The sequence below is a fragment of the Vespa crabro genome, chromosome 17 (genome assembly GCF_910589235.1).
Source record: "Vespa crabro chromosome 17, iyVesCrab1.2, whole genome shotgun sequence".
NCBI classification, from domain to species: Eukaryota; Metazoa; Arthropoda; class Insecta; order Hymenoptera; family Vespidae; genus Vespa; species Vespa crabro.
Window position 1 is genome coordinate 4,620,826 of NC_060971.1, and position 24,198 is coordinate 4,645,023.

The 24,198-nt window shown below is 41.8% G+C and overlaps 2 long non-coding RNA genes across 2 annotated transcripts in view; one reads left to right on the forward strand and one right to left on the reverse strand.

Moving 5' to 3' along the window:
* LOC124430063 overlaps positions 1 to 23,877 on the forward strand; it is a 24,378-nt gene extending 501 nt beyond the window's left edge. Inside the window, exons 1-3 of the long non-coding RNA XR_006943636.1 lie at positions 1 to 217; positions 5,740 to 10,784; positions 15,989 to 23,877. The exon at positions 1 to 217 is cut by the window's left edge and continues 501 nt beyond it. This is a non-coding gene — a long non-coding RNA (uncharacterized LOC124430063). The remainder of the gene's footprint in view (positions 218 to 5,739; positions 10,785 to 15,988) is intronic.
* On the reverse strand, positions 10,794 to 15,992 carry LOC124430062. Its single transcript, XR_006943635.1, has 3 exons — positions 14,877 to 15,992; positions 12,366 to 12,677; positions 10,794 to 11,596 (listed from the first exon to the last, which is right to left on the reverse strand). It is a non-coding gene; the product is annotated as an uncharacterized LOC124430062 (long non-coding RNA).
* Positions 23,878 to 24,198: the final 321 nt, after the last annotated feature.

Genomic DNA, 24,198 nt, shown 5'->3' on the forward strand with positions numbered 1-24,198 from the left:
AGTGAGTGAGAGGGAGGGAAAGGGAGAGAAAGGAGGGGTCGCTCCTCCGAACGAGGGGTTGTACCGGTGGGGAGGTTTGACCTGAGCTAGTTCCCCTCCATTCAATCCACGGCCACAATATATCGGTTATAGCGAGCCACTGTTGCCAGATTGTGAGCCTCCGCGCGAGACTGCGCCGGTGGTGGCGTGTGGGTGGAGCCACGCAAGAGAAGGAAGAGTATGTCCGCCACCACTGTTTTCTCCTCGAGCAACGCGTTTCTCCATCTATCTATCTATCTTTCTCTCTCTCTCCCTCTCTCTCTCTCTCTCTCTCTCTCTCTGTATCTCTCTTTTTCTCGTTTGACTCGCTCACTCTATGGTGTTTTCCTGCCTGCCTTTCGTTGTCGTTTCACTCCTCTCTTTCTCTCTTTCTTCTACCTTCTTCTCTCTCTCTCTCTCTCTCTCTCTCTCTCTCTCTCTCGTTCTCTATCTCTATCTCTCTCGCACTCATTTCTCTTCTTCATGGACGTCTTCCGTTTTCGGCCTGCTACGGAGTAGTATAGTGTGCGTTTTGCTACCGGAGGACGACGTTTATGTATGCGTATATATCCCTTCCAAATCGAAGTGCATGTGGCATTTACGGAACTCGTGCACCAACTTAAGTACGCGTGCACTTTCTGCTTCCTACGCCTAAGAACGACGCGTCTCCATATCGCTTTATCTTTATTCCTGAAGCTTCACGATCGATCTATGGGCATCCCTTTTGTCGTAGATACGAATCCCAGGTCAAAGAGCACGCTCGCTCTTTCTCTCTCTCTCTCTCTCTCTCTCTCTCTATGGATGGCGTAACACTACTTTTGTCAGATCTTTGAAATCGAATATTTTTCTATGACTTTTTGTAAAATGCGCGCCTTTGAGCGTTTGCGATTAGCGCGCCACTATGGCGATTAGCTCACGTAGGCTACGCGACCTTTGATGTCGTTGAATTATCGAAATTCTTGCGTTTGTCTCTGACGAATGATTGGGATTCGTCGTCAATGTAGAATTCTATAATTGATGATAATTAATGGGAAGAGATTAATTAATTAATTAATCAATCAATCAATCAATTAATTATTTATCGGTAAATGCTATTTTTTTGATAATTTTCATTCGTTAAAATGACAATCGGGGAGGGGGGTTGGGAGATTGTCAGATTGGAAGTGGAAAAGGTGACGTAAATAGAGTATACGTGAAAATAGTTATCACCAATAAAACTTCTTGTGTAGCCTCTTTGAACGTTTATGCCCTATGGTAATCGTCCCCCTCGTATTGAAATCGGCACTTATCCGAGCTTCGTGCGAGCGTTGGCGTATCAATCGAGCGACTCCATTATGTATCACGAGTCTCACCCCTCCCAGCTTGAGAGAATAAATGCGGAAGGGTGGAGGGTTCCAATCCCACGCGAAAGGGAAACGCATCGTCCCTCGTTCATTTATTTTTTTCTTTTTTCTTTCCCTTTCTTTCCTTTCCTTTACTTTTCTTTTCTCTTCTTTTCTTTACTTTTTTCCTTCTTCTTCTTTTTTTCTTTCTTCTTCTTCTTCTTCTTCTTCTTCTTGTATCAAATATCGATAACTGCGAGTATCGAAAACCTAGCAAAGAAAACGATGATATTCACGAAGGCAATGATACGAAATAAGAAGATACATATATAATCGCATTGACTATTGAACTGAATTCGTAGAATCGAGCGACAATAAGGGTAGCATTTTAGTAATTTGCTTTGGATCGAGAGGGAAAGGGTGTCCTCATCCTTTTGCCATTTCTACGTCCCACGCCTTAAATCCCATGCCTGAGAGCCTTTACCATCTTCATCTCTCTTCAACTCGCCACTGTATTCTTGTATCCTTTTTCCTTTCTCCGGCTTTGTCTCTTTCTTTTTTTCCCCTTCTTTCTCTCCCTTCCACCCATTTAGAAACGAACGCGCAAGATCTTACGAGCGCATCGAGTTGTCCAATGGCGCAGGTATACTGGGCGGAATATTTCCGTCAAAAGAAGAAAAAAAAAAAAAGAAAAGGAAAAGAAAGAAAGAAAGACAAAAAAGACAAAAAAAAGATCAACTAGAAAGGCAACTATTTATATGTACTAAGTATTTATATAGTATTTATCAAATGTGAAGTTATTTACGTGGTATTTAACAAACGTTCAAGTTACTTATGTACATAGTATTTACCAAATGTTGATGTTACATAGTATTTGTCATAAATTGAAGTTACATAATATTTATCAACTTTTGACAGCTTCAATTGGTTTTTTTTTCTTTTTTTTTATCGGTTATTTGTAATCTCTTCGTATCTCTTTTCATGAAAAAGTCATTAAAATAGCATACCTGCAGAGGTCTGTATTTTAAAGCCCAAGCAATCAGTAATGGATTTTTGGGTATAATATTTTTAAACACTGCCATATAAAGCAACTGCATATAAATACCATAAGAAACTTTTTGGGAAAATCCAATGTAATTACAAAAATCAGGTAGAAAAACGACAAGACAGTTATAGTTTGTATAAATGATTTATCGTTTCTAGAAAACGTTTGTACTTTTAGAAATAGTTGCTTTTATATATATATATTATATATATATATATATATATATATATATATACATATATATATATTATACATATATACATATATATAATATACATATATATATACATATTATATATATATGTCTTATTTAATTAAAAAATATTCCTTACGTTCGAGATGCTTTCTTATCGTAAAAGAACGATAAACCACAAAGAAGAGAATGACTTATGTGCAATATTGCTTATACCTAATATAACTTATATCTAAACATTATGAAATATAGAATGAAGAAGTTTTTAACAAAATTTTCCATGAAAATTGATGCGAACTGTCAGATCGTTATCGAATAAGAATGAAAAATGGTATGTCTTTTTTCTACCTGTCTTTACCCTTAAATACGACCTTTGAATACTGTACTGAGACAGACAAAAGTATATTTTCAAAATACCCAATAATTTGCTTGTTACTCAACAAGGGTCTAGACATGGGAAATTGGAGAGGGGATGAGAGAAAGGTAGAATGGTTAATTTACGATCAGGCAAATTTGTAAGTGTTTATACCTGAAAGATATTTATGTACTGTAGTTGTCGACATTGCCGATATTATTCGTACGTATGAAGAAAACCAAAAGAAATGAAGAATAATTCGAGAATACTTTCTGTACTGAATATGTTCGATGTAATTGACATAGAGTGTGTTCAATGTAATCCTTCTAATGCGCTAATCTTTGCAAGTCGCAGCTAGATCGTAGATAAAGTTTCATCACCAGTGTGGTATTGCTTATAGCAGGAGACCTTAAATGGTCTTTCGCCGGTAGCGATTTGATACTCGGGGCTGGTTACGCTCGATCCGAGTTTTCTTTAGTTTCCTCTCTTGAGCCCTCTCCTTTCCTTTTCTCTCATTCTCCCTCTCCCTCTCTCTCTCTCTCTCTCTCTCTCTCTCTCTCTCTCTCTTTCTCTATCTTTTTCTCTTTTCTTGTCCTTAGAAGCAAACGTTGGTTTCTCTTATAGACCTTTTTTAGTCTCTTGTAAACGCGCACAACGCTTGTGATACTTATTGATTTTTATCGAAATCGCAAATTGATAGAACGAAAAAGAAAAAAAAAAGGAAAGAACGTATGCACGTAAGGAAGAGAATATTTATTATTTCGTTCAAGATCTCCTAGGATAGGAAGCTTCTTCTCTCGACTTTATTCTAAGGAAACTTACCGAATTTTCGAATCAGATAGGTCCAACCATTCATCCACTCATCCATCCATCGTTTGTCCATCGATGAAGATCTTGTAACTGTCTTTGAGTCGTTTTCGAACTCTAAATCGTCGGAACGCATTAATTATACATTCGTAGATTCTCCTTTGTCATATCGTGTAAAAAAAAAACGTGCCAGCAGCGATTACGTAAGTAGAATCACATGTTAGCGACGCTTATCGCCGCGCTTCGGGGTCTTTCGTAAGAGTAAAACTAACTGCGTTACCAAGCTCTTTCTCTCTCTCTCTTTCTCTCTCTCTCTCTCTCTCTCTCTCTCTCTCTCTCTCTCTCTCTGTCTCTCTGTCTCTTTTTTTTTCTCTCTCTCAAAGGTGCTCGCGATTAGTTCGACAAAAATATTAACTTGTCTGTCGCGGTGCATCGAAGAAAATTTCTATTCAAAGTTTCGATCATTGATAGCCGAGCAAATGCATCTGTAAACTCTTAACACATAAAACGCATAATCGTATCCAACGTTCGACACGGTGGGGGGTATACCACCCAAGCTTTCCAATTGCTCGTTCGCGATAAGTTCGCTCGCATAAACGTTCCTGTAAACTCAATTTGCTACAAATGTTATCGCGGCTTTATAATGCTAATCGCTTTGCCGGCGTTGATCACGTGACGTTGATTTGCGTAAAGCTAATATTCGTGGTGGTATTGGAATGATAGTCGATTTTCTCCGTCGAATCGAATTCGACCTATGCTGATTTTTATTACCATAATATATCTGTGCATTTATACCTGTATCATATATATATATATATTCATGTGTTTATATAAATATTATTATTACTATTTATTATATTTGAACGAACAAATCGGGAAAAGATTCGGCTCATAAAATACAGAATAAGAAATAGGATCGAGCGAACAACCATGGCCGATTGCGCGTTCCAACCTTTTGAAGGACACGCGCGCAGGCGCATACCGATGCACGTAGATGCAACGGCGCGAACTACGAGGTTACTTCGAAAGGGAGGAGGGCAAACAACGGTGTCACTCGCGTCGAGTGTTCCTACCTTTTACCACGTGTCACAGGTCAGTGTCGGTCCCACGGAAGAAAAGGAGAGAAAGATTATATGCTTAATCTAAGTCCACATGTTATATCTCATGAATCGATTTTTATATTGGCGACTATATCGAGAGATAATTTTCTTCTACTCCCATAAATACAAATGTATGATAAATTTTTAAATAGACTATTGTCAGGTTTATGAGAGTGAACGTTCACTGGTCGAATAATTAGTTGCTCGAGTTGGATTTGTTGGAAACAGGTAAAGATGAAAAATGCAACGTGTCTGTTGGTAAAAGGTATGAGATTATTTGCGAGAAACTCACCGTCGTTGTCGTTGTCGTTGTCGTCGTCGTCGTCGTCGTCGTCGTCGTCGTCGTCGTCGTCGTCGTCGTCGTCGTCGTCGTCGTGAAACAGGCGTGGAAGAGATTTCAGCAATAGGACGTTGCGATTGAGAAATCGTTAATTATCGTTCACCGAAGAGAGCAGCTGAGTGCTACGAGAATGAACGCTTTTCTCGTAGTATACCTCAAAACGCTAGCCACGTTTCGCAAGACCTTCATGAACGTCGTAAACGTTATCATATTTCAAGTTCTTTTTCTTTATTTTTTTTCTCTCTCTCTTTCTCTCTTTTTCTGTTTATTTTTTTCCTGTTGTACGTAATGAAAGTATCCTGGTACAGATTCGTCGATTTACAAAGACAAAGAAAAATTAAATGAACAAGATCAAAATGAAAAAAAAAAAAAAAGAAACCGAATTGAAAAGTCGAAGAAAACGAAAGGACAAATAAAATTAGACGAGGAGTAGAGTTTGGAGTTCTTAAGAAGAATAAAAATGCGTAGAATCTCGAAAGACAAGAGAGAAAGAGAAAGAAAGAGATAGAGATGAAGGTAGGGATGTAGAGAGATACATTACATATTATTAAAATTGCAGGTCAAGAATAACTTCCTACCGTATAAGTACACGTATCGCCCTCGCGCGACTTGCCTGACACAGCATTGCTCTAACGTAAGAGTCGATCGACGGATATCCATCTGATGCAACGTCGAGGAAGAAACAAGACGAGAAAGATTTATGAGTTCCTGCCGCGAAATAGAAACGTCATGGTTTTCCCGAGAAAATCAAAGAAAAGCATCGTAGATCTTTATTACGAGCCAACAAAGTCAACGAGCGCGTATGATTTTGGATTTGGTTCACCCAAATATAGCCGCTAGACAAACACGAGTTTATACCGTGTAGAAGTCTTGGTTGACGTTGGAAAAGGGGGATGTTTAGCAACGAGGGATGATTCAAAGACCCCGCCACCAATCTGTTTCCCCTCTCTAAGCCGTGAGTTGTCCATTCAAGCGGATGCCATCTCTCTCTTTCTTTCTCTCTTTCTCTTTTTCTCTCTCTCTCTCTCTCTCTCTCTCTTTCTCTTTACGAACTCTCCTTTGTTCGTGAATTATTGGAATATACTGCGTCTAACCGACGAGATCGAACGTAAGCTAGAAGTAAGCGAGAAATTTATTCGACAATAATCAACATAGATATTAGAATGAGCTTTCTTTTTTCTTTCTGTCGTCTTGTATGATATACAACGAAAAGTTGTTAGGAAAATGGTTGTACACCTGGGAAGAAATAGAAAGAGAAAACAATTGTAAGCGCGTTGCGACGAGAAAAGAAAAGACGAAAGGGCCAGCAGTTGTACGGTACTATGGAAAAGCAAGAGGGAATGAGAGAAAAAGAGAGGGAGGGGGAGAGAGATGGAGAAAGAAATCTAACGGTGATCTGAAAAAGTGTACTCACAAGCGAAAAGCTTCGGAACTTTTCCGAGAAATGGTGGAGGACGTGGGTGGGATGCTGCGAAGAAGTGGTGGAAATCGAGCAAGAAGAAAACTGAGAAAAAAGGCGTAATAGAAAAGGACGAACCTATATAATATATACTTTGTAGAAAGTAAGAGAGAGAGAGAGAGAGAGAGAGAGAGAGAGAGAGAGAGAGAGAGAGAGAGAGAGAGATAAAGAAAGAAATAAAGAAAGAAAGAAAGAAAGAAAGAAAGAAAGAAAGAAAGAAAGAAATAAAGAAAGAGAGAAGAAAATGCTTCGGATAGAAGAAGAATGTGATTTGAGGAGAGGTGAAGTGTGGAAGGAAAGGAAAAATTTTTTGGTGGAAGGGTCGCTTTCCTGCAAGAGAGTGAATGCGAGAGAGAAAGAGAAAGAGTGAGAGAGAGAGGGAGAGAAAGAGGGGAGAGATTGGCTCGACGAGGGGAAGAAACCTTTCACGAGTAGAGAGCGTTGGGGGTGCAGGTTCGAGTTTGGGCTTAAGTTCGTTCGAGAAGGGCACGAGCTAGAAGGGAAAGGACGAGTCAGTTTGAAAGAGAAAGAGGGAGAGAAATAGAGAGAGAGAGAGAGAGAGAGACAGAGAGAGATAGAGAAAGAAAGAGAGAGAGAAGAAAGAGGAACTTGCTCTGATGGTGGAAGAGCTATATATCTATATATATATATATATCTATATATATATATATATACATACAGACACATACACACTAAATAGAAAGAGAGGAAAATAGGAAGGAAGAGGTAGAAAGACAGAGATAGATAGATAGATAGATAGAGGTTACAACAGCCGAGCTCGGTCTCTGCTCTAGAGACTATCGTAGAGTGCAGCGACGCAGTGTTGCCAATAATTCAGTCGCTTTGGATCATATCATTTTTACTGTGCTTCTTGTATTTGCACTCGACATAGAATTCGCTGTCCAATTGACTCGCACAATTACTTTTTACAACGTCGTCAATTTGACGTTCGTAGTAGGTCGGATAATATGAGAATTACTTTACCGACCGATTCATTTCCAAGCGATGACAAGTCGTTTATTGGTGCACCTTATCTAATCGCCATTTTAACCCTAGATATTATCGAAAGAGTAATAATCCCAGATCAGGTTTATTGAAGAGGTTTTTCAAATCGATTCTCTATGAGGTTGAATATAAAAGAGATTGGAATTCGTGGACCGGTCACAACTCGTTCGATACCGTACATAAGTACATACATATGTAGTTACATACAATCGCAAGTGGCCGTGAAGAGGCACGACACTGTAAAATAAGGACGCGCATCCACCTTTCTACTCGTGGTACCGCAAAGAAACGGTGACCCGCGGTGTCCGGCTGCGTGCACATTCCAGCTTGTTAGCTTTGACTCCTCGCTCCGGTTTCTTTCCCGAAGATGTCGATTCACTTGGAGAGCTACTCGAAAATAATACCATCTTAATTTACCAGAACCACTGACCGTTTGTGCAACGTATAGTATATGCGGGCATTGTCCCGCGACGAGTTGTCGGTTTAACGTTCGCGGTCAATTGCACTAATTTCTACGACATAATACAAATGTAAATGCATATGTATGTATATCGTGCTTTCCTACGACCGACCACCAGTTTACGTATAGACTCGATTCGAATGTAACGATAAAGAGATTTCATTTTGGAGAGATCAATGCCACGCATAGATCTTTCAACCCGTTCCGGTTTTTTGATTGTCCGGATTCGATCGGATCAATGATCTCGGGAGGACGTCACGTGTGCTCGAAAATCGCGTACCAGTATAGTACGGGATCCCGTGAGAAAAATATATTTAGAGATGTTCTACGATGATCGAGCAAGTTATTATCGACGTTCTTTCTATTTGATTACATAGATCTTTCGTTCTATCATAACAAGCTCGTTCGAGGTGCTTCAACCAGTTCCCGAATGTGGGAATCAATCGAGTCTATATAACGAAGTTAATTTATTGATATTGGATAAATATTTATGGGCTCATGTCAATTTATGCGCTTATATACGAAAGAGGGGAGATAGATAGATAGATAGAGAGTAAATTATTTTCGCTGGTAGATACATATAGGCAGAGTTCAGAACGTCGTATAGAAATACTCATTCTAATCATAGGAAATTCCTTAAACAGAGAGCATGTGAGAGAGTGATAGAGAGACAGACAGAGAGAGAGAGAGAGAGAGAGAGAGAGAGAGAAAGGAAAGACGAGGGTGGTAGGGGAGAAGGGATGTTCTCCCAAAAATTTCACCAAGGAGTTAAGACTGTCGACTACGAGGACGCCGACGACGGGACTGGCTATAAATATCAACCCCTCCACGCCATTTTCTCTCTTTCTCTCAAGCTTTTCAGATATCTTCGTTTCTCTCTTCCGAGAGAGTCGTCTATCCTTCTTCCTCCTTTTTCATCATATTTCTCTCTCTCTCTCTCTCTCTCTCTCTCTCTCTCTCTCTCTCTCTCTCTTCCTCTCTACTCTACAATATGTATTTAAAATAGCTGCATGCTGCAAAATAACTGAAATAGCCGTGAAGGGTCGATGATCCCCAGTGGCTCCTACTTCCTGGAAGAGTTTACGGATTTTCGACGTCGTCGTCTCGAAGACGAAGAGACGAAGAAGACGAAGGGGAAGACGACGACGACGACGACGACGACGACGACGACGACGACGAAGAAGACGAAGACGAAGACGAAGACGACGACGACGACGACGACAACGAAGATACGCGATGACTGAGGAACGACAACGACTTGTCGGCACCGTGCACAGTGTTCCTTTGACACCGTGTATCCGTTGCCTTGCCGTTCCACTTTGCTTCAAGGCGAAAAGAACTTGAGGGAGAGGGTGTGGAGGAGGTGGAGGTGAGAGGCTCATTCACGGAAGACGGAAGTATACGATGTTTTAACTAGTTCTTTTTTCTTTTTCCTTTTATTTTTTATATTTTTTCTTTTTCTTTTTTTTTGTTCCCTCCCCCTTCCACTCCAATCCTCCCTATCTCGAGTAATACTTCTTATGCGAATAATTGTTAACTTTAATTATTCTTACATCATTCTCATATATGATATAATAACTCCAATATAATTTATATAGTAATGAATGGAGTGGCCCAAAGTGAAAAACATATATAAATTTCCATTGGTGAGTCATTTTCACCTCATTATCCCCCAACTTACAAAAGCTTTCCCTAGCAAAGTAAAACACATTGAAAAGTTTGGTACGATCGGTAAGAACGATTTCCTTTCCGTGAAAGCGAGTACCTGGACTGCACGTAACATTCGTGCTCGATCTACGAGTCACTTTTACGAGTTTCTACCGGGCGTTAGCTGCATCGTGCAAACGCGTTATCTTAATGAAACGCAATGAGATTGGTTTCGTCTTGAGGAATGAGAAAGAGAAGCGGTGAGATAGAGATAGAGAGAGAGAGAGAGAGAGCCGCGCAATGGCGCACGCGCGCACGAGCATTAACGATCCTTTGTTCGATGTACGTCTTGACGCGTGCGCGCGCGCGCGCACAGACAACTTTCTTACATTTTCTAAGATGAGAGACGTATGTAAAATCTGTCCATTGGTTTATGCGGATTCACTCGTAATAATGAATATTAACTTATCAATTATTTTATAATCAATGAAAAAGAAAAAAAAGAGGAAAAGAATAAATAAATAAAAAAAATGAAATAACATTTTATCAATACGAATGAATAGAGAGAAGTAAGTGTTATTTCTCCGATCGAATCACGTACACGAGTATCGATAATTTTCGATAAGAGAATTAACCGATAAGAATGCGTTCGAACATTTAGTTGTGCGCGCTCGCGCGTTTCTATGACGAGCCAGCCTATGGAGATTTGCTGCAATGGGCGCGAGCGCGCGCGCGCACACGCTCACGGCACACGCGCGGCAGCGAACGGCAGCGCGAGTAGCAGCGTTAGCCTTGACATTGGTCACGTTGTATTTACTTTGTGGAAGGTTGCCGGAGGATTAATATACGTGCAAGCCATTCGTAGCTCGTGCGCGACGCTTTATTACGAACGCGATATGATTGACGCCTCGACGAGTCTTTGAAGAATTTTTGATTTGCTATGGAAACAAAACGAAAAAGAAAAAGACAAAGGAAAGAGGAAGGAAGGTAAAGGAAGAGGAAAAATAATAGGAGGAAGAAGATTAGGAAAAAGGTACTTTAATGATAAATGAAAAAAAAAAAAATAACATAAAAAAGAAAATAGTAAATCTAATAGAATTCGTAGATATGCATTTTTTTTTTCTTTCTTTCTTTCTTTCTGATATGTTTCCGGGATTCGAGATTATCCACAAAGATTATCCTAAAATATCTATTATTTATGTACTTTGTTAATGAGAAAAATAATCAAGATGGTTGAGTCACGTGATGTAACCTTTAACAACATGGCGCTCAGACATGATATATCAGATTATTTTTTTCTTTTTTTTTTTTTTTTCTACGTTTGATACTCAAAGAATATGTAAAGACATTCGATTCGTCCACGGGGTTTTTCTGATTTTCAACGGACTTATCCAAAGATCGTAACCGAATTGAAAGGGATCGTAGTGGGATAAAAAGGAGAGAATGAGAAGAAGAAAGAGAGAGAGAGAGAGAGAGAGAGAGTGAATCCTCTCACAAGCCATCCATTTCGTTTTAACCATCCTCTTCCTTCTTCACCCTTGTGAAAAAAAGACTCTCGTAAAATCGATTCGCTGCGCGGGTTCACCGAGACTTCAGACGACGTCTCCGTCGTCGCCTCCACTATCATCGTCTTCGTCGTAGTCGTCGTCTTCGTCGTCGTTGTCTTCTTCGTCGTCTTCGTTGTCGTCGTCTTTGCGTCGCCGTCGCGTCGTCGATGTCGACGTCGACGTCTTCCTCCCCTCTATCAGAGAGACTCTACATGCAGCACGGGTGTTCTGCGTGCCTCTGAACAAAGTCTCGCATTGTCCCTCGGCTATCTCTTTCTCGCTCTTACTCTTCTGGATGCTGGGAATGGTTAAGTGATAATAATAACAGTACGAATTTTTGGAATAGTTTATAAGACTCGTATGGGAGAAGAGAAAGAAAGATAGAGAGAATCGTGAACGTGGGGAGGAGTAGTGGAGCCTCGAGAAGAGTAAAGAAGGAAAGAAAGAAAGAAAGAAAGAAAGAAAGAAAGAAAGAAAGAAAGAAAGATAGGAGAGGAAGAGGCGAAAGGAGAAGAAGAAGAAGAAGAAGAAGAAAAGAAGAAGAAGTAGAAGAAGAAGAAGAAGAAGAAAGAGAAGAAGAAGAAGAAGAAGAAGAAGAAGAAGGAGAGACTCGGTTTCTCTTCAACGCAAACGGTCGATGAGAATGCTCTCTCGGTGGGGGTGGGTGAGGAGGAACGTAGGGCAGCTCGAGGAGAAGGGGCTGGGGGCTGCTGTATAGCGGGCGAAGAGGAGAGAGGAACAGGAAAGAAGGCAGCGAGAGGGAGAGAGAGAGAGAGAGAGAGAGAGAGAGAGAAAGAGAAAGAAAGAAAGAGATAAAGCAACACGGTTTGAGGTGAGGAGCGAAGAGAGAAGGACCGGTGAGAAGCGGAAAGGGGGTTGTCGGGGAGAGAGAGGCAAGGCAAGTGAAGCCAAGTGAAGTGAAGTGGGGCCGCGGGACGGACGCGGTGGCATTGACCCCGTATAGTAAGTAAGGTAATGTGAACAGCTAGCGCTTCTCATCTCTTCTCTCTCTCTCTCTCTCTCTTTCTCTCTCTCCCTCCTGCTTTCTCTCTTTCTCACTCACTTACTCACGTATCTCTTGCCCTCTCTCTTTTTCTCTCTCTCTTTTTCTTTTTCTGCTTCTCCATTCCTCCTCTCCTTCCTAAAGGGTTCCCATCGGATATTGTTCGGTCGGTGGGTATAGGAGGGTGACCTCAGGGTGGACAGCGACCTCGAGAGAGCACCTTCTATCGCTCGATTCTAAAGTCGTCGTCGTCGTCATCGTGATCGTAGTCTTCCCCGTGTCTCCTCTCTTCTTCTCCATCTCGTTAAGTCATTGGTCTTTGTTGACGGTAGGTGAAGATCACGTAGGTATGTATGGGTATATTTCCGTTCGTTAGCTATCAAACATTTAACTATATTTTCATTCGATTACTATGTGGGAAACATTTGGTTCATAAAAACCTTAACAAATTAATTTTTTTCTTTTTTTCTTCTTTTTGTTCTTCTTTTGTTTTTTTTTTTTTTTTTTTTATAATCTTTGTTTAGAGAAGAAGAAGAAGAAGGGAGAGAGAGAGGGGGGGGGGAGAGAGAGTAAAAGCCCTATTGTAAATGCCGTATAACCAGACGATATTAGTTTTGTGCGAGAGAAAATCGTGCCGATAGGGAAGGAATAGCTTGTGCGCGAGAGCGTAGAAAACGGTGGTCGCCTTGAACGTACGCATTGTTATAGCCTATCGCCGTTTATTACCGAACGCGTCGTTCTCCTTTCCACGAGTTTACGCAAGCGGTTGTCATCGAACAAGTCTATGGAGATCAAAACGTCGTTTTACGCATGTATGAATATATATATATATGTATTAATGTACATAGCAGTACTGTACACCCTGTATATAATAATAAATAATAACAAAAGAAACACTCTCTCTCTCTCTCTCTCTTCTTCTCGTTCTCTTTGACTTAAATAAGAAGAGGAGGAAGAAACATGAGGGTTCGAAAAAAAGAGGGATCACGTAGGAAGCGTGAGATTAAGTAAGAAAGTTTTGATCTCAACGGGTTGATACCTCACGTCCACGTAAGGAACAGAGATAGTCATAAGATTTTACCTTTATGACTCGTAATCCCACGACTCTCTTTTTTAAACAGAAAGAAAGAGAGAGGTCAAAACTCGTACGTGTTACCAACGAAGATACAACTCGACGCTTCTACAAGCATTTTGTTAGTTTCCAAGTTTAAATTTCCCGCCAGCAGTCAGACTCAGCCGATACTTGGCGAACGCGCTCGTATACGTATTGTATATAACACCGGTACTATGCGTTGCGTTACGACCTGCGGTTTCCCTTTAAAGCTAAAGCTTCAACGCATGCACTGATGTTACGCATACACACATATATATATATATATATATATATATATATATACATATGTACGTACGTGGCAATCCAATGCATTCCGATGCAGCGCACGATTTTGCATTTAGACCGTGGTTACTCGCATGCCCGCCATCTTGGAGTTCACGGAGTTCACTTTTCTTTAACTCGTCGATCTCAATTTTAGATTTTAGCAAACAGATTTTGAAAAATACCTAAAGAATAATTTAATTTTTACAATGTAGAAAAAGGAAAAAGATTCGTGGTGGAAAGATTAATGATCGTGAATTAGAAATGGATGTTTTCGAATTTAATAAGAATGATTGAAGAATCCGCCACCAGGCGAGATCACGGCGCTTTCGTATCCAAGTGCAGTCACATAAGTGCAGTACTGATGCCACATAAGACGCATCGCTATGTGACGCAGAGCGCGTGGGTTGATATCATAATGTACGGTCTATATCTGACATATCTCGATTCTGCGGGCCTAACTGCGTCATACTCAAAGTGCGCGCGCTTTTCGCGTACGTATATGTCGCCGTTTATGATGCGTTTGAAACGCGTCAACGCGTTGCCCGCGAACTTTCACTTTGTTCCTTTTATTTTTCTTTTATCGAATCATGCTATATAAAATTTCCAAATCGTATTTACATAGATTTATGAATTAATTACAACTCGTTAATCGGTTTTCATCAAAGTTTCAAGGAAATTAGATATTGGGAAGTAATATGTTTTTCAACAAAATGACGACTTATTCTAACATTTCCTAGAGAAACATTAAATATAATAGACGATAAATCAGAACGATTTGAATTTAATTTCTTCGTGTAGCGCTATTTCTATAACCAATAATTAGTTTTCTCGGTGAAAGATGTTAAATTACTAAATCACCGTGTCGGTAAGAGGTTAAGTACGGCAAAGAAAGCTTCTATAAGCGTTTACTTACTTGCATTTGCGAGTCGAACGATTCGCGAATATACGCTTGACTCTTACCGATCTTTATTGGTGATAGAAAGTTGGCGAGATCGTTTTAGGAGCGAACGGAACAAACATATTCGAATGAGAAGGGATATGTATGTATATATACATATGTATATATATATATATTTTTTTTTTTTTCGAGGAATCGCTATTGCAATAAAAATAAATAGACACGCAATAATAAGTATGTACTACATACGTACATAGATAGAATAGGTATGGTTCGGTTTAGTCATAGTAGTCGCATACCGGTAAGAAAATTGAGACATCTCGCAAGGCCGCCGAGAACTCATAGTTCGAGTTGTAAATCGAAAAAAGAATGGCTGCGATCGTTGGAGCGATCGGCGACCGCCCGCACCTGCGCGCGCGTACCAATACGACACGCGGATGTAGTCTCGCGCGCATTAGCGCGCACCGACTACTGCAACCTTCAAGATCGACGTGCCGTATTTGCTCTCGACGCGCTTCGGCTAATCTCGTGTTGCTCGAGGGCGCGCGCGCGCCACGACCTCCTTTAACGTTACGCGCCAAGCCGGACGCGCTTCTACAATACTTCTGCGATCTTTCTTCTTTTTTCCCTCTTTCGTTCTTTTTCCTTTCTTCTTTTTTTTTCTTCCCTTAGTTCTTCTTTTTTCCTTTCTTCTGTTTTTTCTTCCCCCAACCCCCCACCCCACTCCTTTCCGATTCTCCCCGATCATTCGTCGTAGTCGTAATGACGATAGTTATCGGTACGTTTGTGCTTGTAAAACTTAAACTTAATGCGCAATATAAATAGAAAGCTGATCGTTACGTAAGAAACTCTACATACGTATATAACGAGTTAGTGCTACGTGCTTGGTATCAATCTTCGAACAAGTGGAAATGTTTCTCTTTTTATCCCTCGGGAATACATTGCTAGTTGATCGCAATTATTGATATTACAATATCGGTTTGGATACGGAACGATTACGGTATCTAACTGTGTTAGAAGAATGTTCAAATCTTCCTTCGAGAGTGATCCCACTCGATTAGGATGATCATTATGGTATTCCTACGTGGTAGATACATAAGTGATCGAACGAGGTGTCACGTGGCAGCTCGGCATCGACTATACTCGGGCTGTTTCCTTCATGAGGATATACCGACTACTCCACATGAGGTCATGGAATTTAATAACGGACGAGGTCGGAGAGCGAGCCTGAGCACGCGCGCGCATGGTCGTGCGAGAGCTCGGTGACCAGAGGAAGAGAGAGAGAGAGAGAGAGAGAGAGAGAAAGAAAGAGAAACAGAGAAGGACGACGACAACGAAGACGACGAAGACGACGAAGACTAAGAAGAAGAAGAAGAAGAGGAGGTTGCGCTCATTCATAGGAATTTTACAGGTTGTCAGGCAGGTTTGACCGGCCTTTGTCATGGAGGTAACGCGGAGGAGAGGAGCCACGGAGTGAGAGATATCTGTCCGGCCACAGGAGGACGAATCACGGATGAATTTAGACACGGCATACCTGAAGACCACCGTAGCACACAACAAAACGTGACCCGAGAGAGTTTCACTACTCTTTGATTCTTTGAAGAGCAGGAAGCTGCTCTCCAATATATACCTATATATCTAAAGTAGATTTATTGGACATCTAATATTAATATTTACATATTAAAATATGCAAAATTATGAAAATGCCACTAGGAAGAAAGTGAACGCGAATATCCTAAATCCTTATTTACTTGGCGTTCAAAGCCATACTTTAGATCACTATATACGATGGGGAAAATAATTGTACTGTTTACCCTACGTGTGCTAATACACGTTGTAAGTACGGTATATACAATACCAGCGAAAGATATCCCATGCCGAGGCTCACGGAGGACTCGTGAACCGCCTCTTTTATCCGGGGCGCAATTGAGTCAACGGCCTTTCGAAAGAAGTAACGGTATACGATTATTACTCCTACCGAGTCCTATACTCACGAAACTCAACATTCGCGTGCACGCGCGCGCACAGGAGAGAGAGAGAGAGAGAGAGAGCCTTCCATAGCATGCTTTTATGGATGCAGCGAGAGAGAGAGAGAGAGAGAGAGAGAGAGAGAGAGAGAGAAAGAGAGAGAGAGAGAGTATAGAGTAAGTAGACAACATTTTACACAAACAACACGGTGACAGATCGGCACCTTTAACAGAGCCCGTTCGCCAAGTGAAACGAAACGTTCGCTTCGTTACGTGTCCTGTCTCTCTTATCGTGATATAGGACTATATGATCTCTGGAGTCCTTCGAATTAAATGTATTATAACGAAATATATCGTAGATTTATTAGACCTAGTCGCAAAAGGCTATCTATCGATGTCCCGATAAAACTCGTTTAGATCCGTTATTGTTAAGTTGTTAGCGAACACAGAAGCAGTTCGTAAAGTCAGAGAGAACAGGCTGTGGTATACCAACGATGACCGCGGAAGGCCGCGAGTAGGGTTGGGAGTGGGGGGAAATGCTCTCCAACTGGGTGGAAAAAAGAGAAATCGATGTCAAGATGGGGAGATCGATGTCCTATAAAGAAAATATCTGCGTTTCGACAAATCGGCTCCTTTGGCAAGATATATCAAGTTCGTTTATTTGATGCCTTCGATAATAGTAACGAGGCCGAATTAAGTCTTACAATTTTTCTTTGGTCTATTATTCGATGATATATAAATCGAAAATCGTTCTTTTGTTCGGATCAATTATTTTTTAAAAGGCCAATAGAATTATATATTCAAATCTTTCTTTCTTTCTTTCTTTCTTTCTTTCTTTATGCAGTTCGTCTTAGACATTCCTATTTTATCGATCGGATAAGTCGAATGCCGAGAAAGTAAAAAGGCAAATTAGAAGAGTGCACTTTGATGTACTTAGCCATCTTAGTGCTCTTATTCGATCGAGGTACAACGTGAATGGACCGCACTCATAATCCCTATTAATAAAAACGCATTTATCCCTTCGCCCTCGGTCGTTCTCTCGGCACGAGGAGACGAAGAACGCATTCCAGCGTGCAGTCCGCCGACGATCTGCATTCGCAGAAAAGGACGAAGAAGTCGTGGAAGCGAGCAAAACGAATTAGCATCCCGATCGTTCCAAGCGGACCGCCCCCTCTCTTTTTCTCTTTCTCTTTTCGTCCTCCCTGCTTCTCCAGAGTACTCGTAAGATACTCTCGTATACGTTCTCGTACCTGTACGTGAGAAACAAGAAACTCTGAGAGATAGTCTCTCTCTCTCTCCCTCTCTCCCTCTCTCTCTCTCTCTCTCTCTCTCTTTCTCTCTTTACCTCCCCCCTCCCTTTTTTACTCTTTTACATACGTATGCATGTATCGCAGACGAGCAGGACTCGCAGCAAAGAGGTAAAAGAGAAGAGGAAAGTAGCGACGATGGCATAAATCACTTGAGTCTCGATGCCTGACGAACCTATCTCCATAGACGGTAATAATAACGCGAAGCCTCGCCAAGTTTGAAATAAACGTGTCTTGAGTAGTCTGGCTACTCAGATATTTTTTTTCTTTGACTTTTGTTCGGTAAGTAAATCTGTATACATACTGCAGGTAAAGCGTTGCAACTCAGATATTATTTACGGGTAAGGTGGCTCGTTAACCGGTGATCCGTTTCGTGATTTCTCGCTCATGGCTCTTTCATCGCGAGAGAAGTTGTGTAGGTGGGCGCTCTCTCGCGTTGATAGAAGGAGGGGGTGGAATCTTGGACATGGCGGCCGTACGGCTAATGCGTCGCTATACCCGTTCAGCGATGTTTGTTTGAGAAGCACTTTTGGCCGGATCATTGACTCCTTTTCAATCCACAGCAGACTTGTAGCAGCGCTGCGCCGGATTAGAAGTGGGACTTAAAGAATGATTTCACATTGAGCTTTGTACCTCGAGGATCTCGGGCGTGTGGCAAAGCGAAAGGCGGTAGGAGAGTTCGAGTTTAAATTACGGTTCAACCGATTTCTTCGAATAACTCGGAGAAAACGCCGAAGCAGGTACGACGCATCGAATTGGAACGTATCTTTCGTAAATGACGACATAACGTGTCTATCGGATAGTTATCCTCTTTATTTACTCCAACTTTGCCATTTCTTTCGACGCTTTATATTGCGACATGTCCGAGATATTTTCAATTCTCCAACTATTTGGTGAACGATTGAAACAGAGTCAACGCACTTGCCGAGTCCGACAGAAATTTGCCGTCAACGAGCAATAAAATTGCAATGGACGTTCCGTAATTTTAAATAAAACTGAAAGTAGTCAAGTTCTTTTCGTGTTTGAAGAATAAAAGAAACAAAAAAGACAAAGAAAAAGAAAAGAAGAAGAAGAAGGAGAAAAAGAAAAGAACAGAAAAGAAATTATTCGCGGCCGAAGTGTCGGCTGTAGCGGGTGTAGAGGGGGAAACGATATCTGAATCGCTCGACCATGAGACGATCCCTGAATAACAGTCGCACATGGCGCGGCTAGTGGGATGATTCATGGTCGTTGAATCGACGCGACCTCGAGGAGATGCAGAGTGAAAATAATTTATCCGCGTTGTGACCGACGCTCCTTTGTCCGTTGGGAGCGGCATGGCGGTCTAATTCGATCGATACCTTCCCTCTCTATCTTTCTCTCGCTCTCTCGTTCTGTCTCTCTGACATCATATCCGTACGCGTAGTATAGGACACGCGACGACGTCTATACATAAGCCACGCATACGAGCAAACGTTTGTATATACGTATGTAGAACATGAGTATGATTACAATATCAGAAGATGATCAAAAAAAAAAAAAACAAAGAGGGGGAGAGAGAGAGAGAGAAAGAGAGAAAGTCAGATCCTCAGCGCAGAGGATTTCGCGGTGGCTGGCATTGCCGCGTACCGGTCGATTTACGCGCTCGTTTGCAGGTATGCCAAGCATGTAAGGTCTCTAACGCTGAAACGCCGGTCGTCCGGACAAAACGAGTGGGAGGAAGGGCAGCCGCAGGTTGACGAGAGGCGAGAGAGGTGGGAGGAACCCGTGTAAGAGGGTGGAAAGAGGAAGGAATTGGATGGGAGTGAGAAGGTAGAAAGAAGGAGAGAACTCCTCACTCTACTCTCTTTCTCTTTCTTTTTCTCTTTCTCTTTCTCTCTCTCTCTCTCTCTCTCTCTCTCTCTCTCTTTCTCGAGGGAGTGCATTGCTTGCGCACACCTACACAGAAAAGGCCAGCTACACACTGGACGGGGGAAGGCACATGGTTACGTAGCAGCTCGTTGCCTGACTGTCCCGACTCATGCCCTGCTGGCACGACACACTCTTTAAAACTCGACGTAGGAGATACGCCGAGTGTGTTTGAGAGAGAAGAGACTAACCGGCAACGAGGACGGTGGGAAGGAAAGCAAAGAAAGAGAAAGACAGTAAGTTGAAAAGAAAGGAGACGAGGAAAGAAGAGGAAAGAAAAAGAATGCATTTGGATTACTCGATAGAAAGAGAGAAACGAGTAGGTGGGTATGTTAAAAAAAGTTAGGGAGCGGGTGGGAGTCCCCGAGACTGACCGGACAAGACGATGAGGACGACGAACGAAAGAACCAACAGCAACTCTGCTTATATTATAGAACACACTATCGAGAAGATATAACCACCAGCGCCACGCTACGGTGGGAATTCGTTTCTCTGGGCTCGCGCTAGTTACATGGGTTCATAGTATGCCCGGTATTTACTAAATAAACCATTAAATATAAAGTATAATCGAATATAAATTAATAAAATATTTTTGTATAAAACATTATGTGGTAATTTGTATCGGCCATTAATCATCCTGGATTTGTTTATCACATATTTATCTTTATAATGAAATAATAATTAAAATTGAGATTACTTTACTACGAGTGGAATTAGCACTTTGAACCCAGCACGATGTCTTCGGGCAATATTGAATCCTGCAAAATCATCGGCTACTAACGTGCGATGAAGATGTGGTAAATATATGAATAAGAACGCATTTGAGCATTGGTTATCTGTATAGGTACGCATGTGAGCACGTAAGAACGTACTTATACATTGTATGCCTTTCTGCTTCTGAAAATCGCGTGCAAGTAGTCGGAGGAGACGGCGGCAGGTGGACGCGCGCACACACGCGGTGTGGACGAACGGAGAAGGGAAAATAATGTTCCGGGGGATATACATACATATATACATACGTACATACGTACATACGTACATACGTATATCGCGCATGCGAAATTCCTTTTGCTTTCTCTCGACTGCCAAGCGAAGTGGCTTTGGGACAGCGTACGACGTTTGTCGTGCGTTACCGATGATTTTTCAGTTTTTCTTTTTTTTTCTTTTCTTTTCTTTACTTTTCTTTTTTGTTTTCTCATCATTCGATTAAATCCAAGAGATTAGAGTTCGCAAGGCTCGTTCAAACAAGCGCGCTTTCTTTCTTTTCGACCAATCATAGGAAATAGAAACGAAAGTGCAAACGGATAAATTATCTTATACGATGAAGATATTGTTAGTATCAATCAACGATGATTAGTACAGAATTAAGGTGAAGTTAATGTAGAATAACTGTTGCGCTAATATAAATAATGTCGGTTAAAACCTGCGCGTAGGGTTAAAGGAAGAACAAGAAATGCAGGAAGAAAAAAATAAAGGGAAAGAGAAAGAGAGTGTAAGAGAGGAGGGCAGCTGGGTGGCGTAAGGTTCTCAGGTAGGTAGGTAGGCAGGGAACATTTAGACAGACGTGCTTTCGCGGCGTCGTGCACACCGAGATTCGTGGCCGTTCGCCGATCGTTGACACGGGGGCCCCGAGAGCACTCGACTGCATTATCGCGGCCGTGCGAACAGGTAACAACCTCGCGATCTCTCTCTCTCTCTCTCTCTCTTTCTCTTTCTCTTTCTCTTTCTCTCCCTTTTTCTCTCTTTCTCTTTCTTCTATCTCTGTCTTTCTAGCCCTCTTGCCCACCACCATACGTAGCATCCCTTTACTCTTCCTTCCCCACTCTTTTACTCGCCGGTGCGCGCGCGCTCTCGTGCGTTGAGCGCGAACGAGGGGCTATTTTCTTATGCCGGACCCGTCTCCACGCGCTCGGCAAACAAATACCCGACAAAACGGTCCCTCGCGGCACGAGCTCTTTCGTGCGCTCGCGCGCGCGACCAAGCGAGCGAGGTTATCCTTGCGCGGCAAGCTAATGTCGATATGTCGTTTAACGATTAAAGAAACAAAGGGAAAGAGAGAGAGAGAGAGAGAGCGAGAGAAAGAGAAAAAATGGAAGAGAGAAAATAAAGAAATCTATACAGTTTTCCTTATTTCACATCGAATTTAATCGGCTCGATGATTTCTCATACTTTCGTGGGATACTTGCTCCATGCTCGGCTAACTCGACCGTTATTTATTTACCGTACTCACTCGTTGATCCATTTTCCTTCTCGAGTAAGCCTTACGGTTCAAATCAAATGACTGTCATGAATGACACAGTTATGCCAGTCCAAAGGAAAATGTTATTAATACTTTTAACGTTTTCCCTGAAGTAGATAACAGGTTAAGGATTCAAAGTAACGAATCCGCGTTATATATTTGCTTAGACAAGACAAATACATCTCAACGATCCCGATCAGCTTTTGGCACGCGGCAATGTTAAAACAGCATCACATTGATTCGAAAGTTTACCGCTTTCGCCCGAGCCCGAATGAAAGTATGGCTTGGTTCTAATGCATTTCAAAGAAAAATGGACGATCTCACGTGACGCGGTCTAGACGAGCGTGTTTCCACGAAAAGGCTTGATATCGTTACACGCAACGGCTCTTGGAAATCTTAACCTATTAACGTTTGATTGAATAGTTTGATAAAAAGAAAAATCTAAGAATCCCGTTGAAGTATCTAAGCGTATTATTTCAATAGCCAATTTCTTTGATAACAATATCGAAAGCATCGTACGTCATATGTAAGATAATGAAATCCAAGGAAGAATTCGATAACGTTAATTGTAAAAGGAGGTTAAACGGCAAGTTAAATGTATCGATCTAGAAACTTCCTTCCGTTCAAATTCCCCGGGCGTCGTCCTTTCACACGCCTCTACACCGGCCGAACGAATCGCTGTCGTCAGTAGGAACCCTGAGTTGCGCCGGCAAAAGAGAACGAGAGAAATAATAGATTCTCCAATCGGTTTTGGGGCGGTGAGAGGCGGAGGAATAACGTGGCACGGGCCACAAGCTACGACGACGACGACGACGACGACGACGACGACGACGATGATGACGACGACAACGACGACGACGACAACAACCAAGTGGAGGGCGTCGAAACCGGAAGTGGTCCATCGAGAATGGGAGTTGCCTTGACAACCGCGATCTGCTTTAACTCCCGCTCGATCGTCCCGTCGTCATCGGCCGTCTCTCTTTCGCGTCATTCGAAAGCAGTCTATTATTTGGGGTCGCTGCATCCTCCTCTGCGAGACTCGACAATTCGTACTTTTGCTTCCTCTCTCTCTCTCTCGCTCTTTCTCTCCCCCTCCCCTTTTCTGTATAAGTGCCGACGACGTGCGTGTTCGCTCTCTCGCGTGCACGCGCGCGCGCGCGCGCGCCACTACCGAACACACGAAATACAACTCTCACAGCTGTGCCGATCCCTCTACCGATTCTTTCCGATCTACCCCGAACCTCACCGAATCTTTCTGTCCGAACGCGTCTGCTCGTGCCACCGGGGACGGACGCGCGTCCATCGCTCGAGGACAGAGAACAGGATTGTTCGCGCGTCATCGGTTTAACCAACATCATTTCATACAAATAAACATCTAAAAGATGACGAATAGTCCAAGGAATATAACAAAAAGGTCATTCCTCTGTTAATCTTCGTCCTACAAATATATAAACATATATGTATATATATGTATGTATATATAAATATATATAGTTTAGAAAGTAATACAGTATCGAAACGATCACATTCTATTATTCCATCGAATAAGCCTGGCCGACATTCTCGACGTACTTTGCCAGGATCGCGAGGCTCGCACGATCGATACGCCTTTCCGCGAGGGAGTACGATTTGCTGGCGTTAAAGTGCCGACCGTACGCTGTTCGTTCGTTGCGCCAAGATTTCTCGAGATGCATCCCATCGCGCACGCGCCAGTATTGGATCAATGGCGCGAGGGACCCTCTTCATTCATTCGTCCATTCGAGATCCTGTAGCGTCGGTACAAGACGGTAGTTTAAATGAATATTACAATAGAACGTATAACGTAATGATTATTATATCATAACGTACGTAATTATTCCTATTATCATTGATTCTTTTTCATTATTCCCTTATACTTCATATATTTACAATACCTATCATATTTATTACAATACATACATATATACTTATATATTTACATACAACATACATACGTATATACATGTGTACATATATATATATATATATATATACATATGTGTATGTATATTTCTTCCCCTTATTATATTATGACTATATCATGATATAAACGTTGCCCGAAGAGATGTAAAAATTTTTTAGATAGATTAAGATAAAGGTGATAAATTCTTATTTATTGAAGGGCAACCCAAATGCATTCATCCGTCATTGGCCGTGCTCCGTACACGCTACGTATTGTGCGCGATGTGTGGGTCGCGTTGCG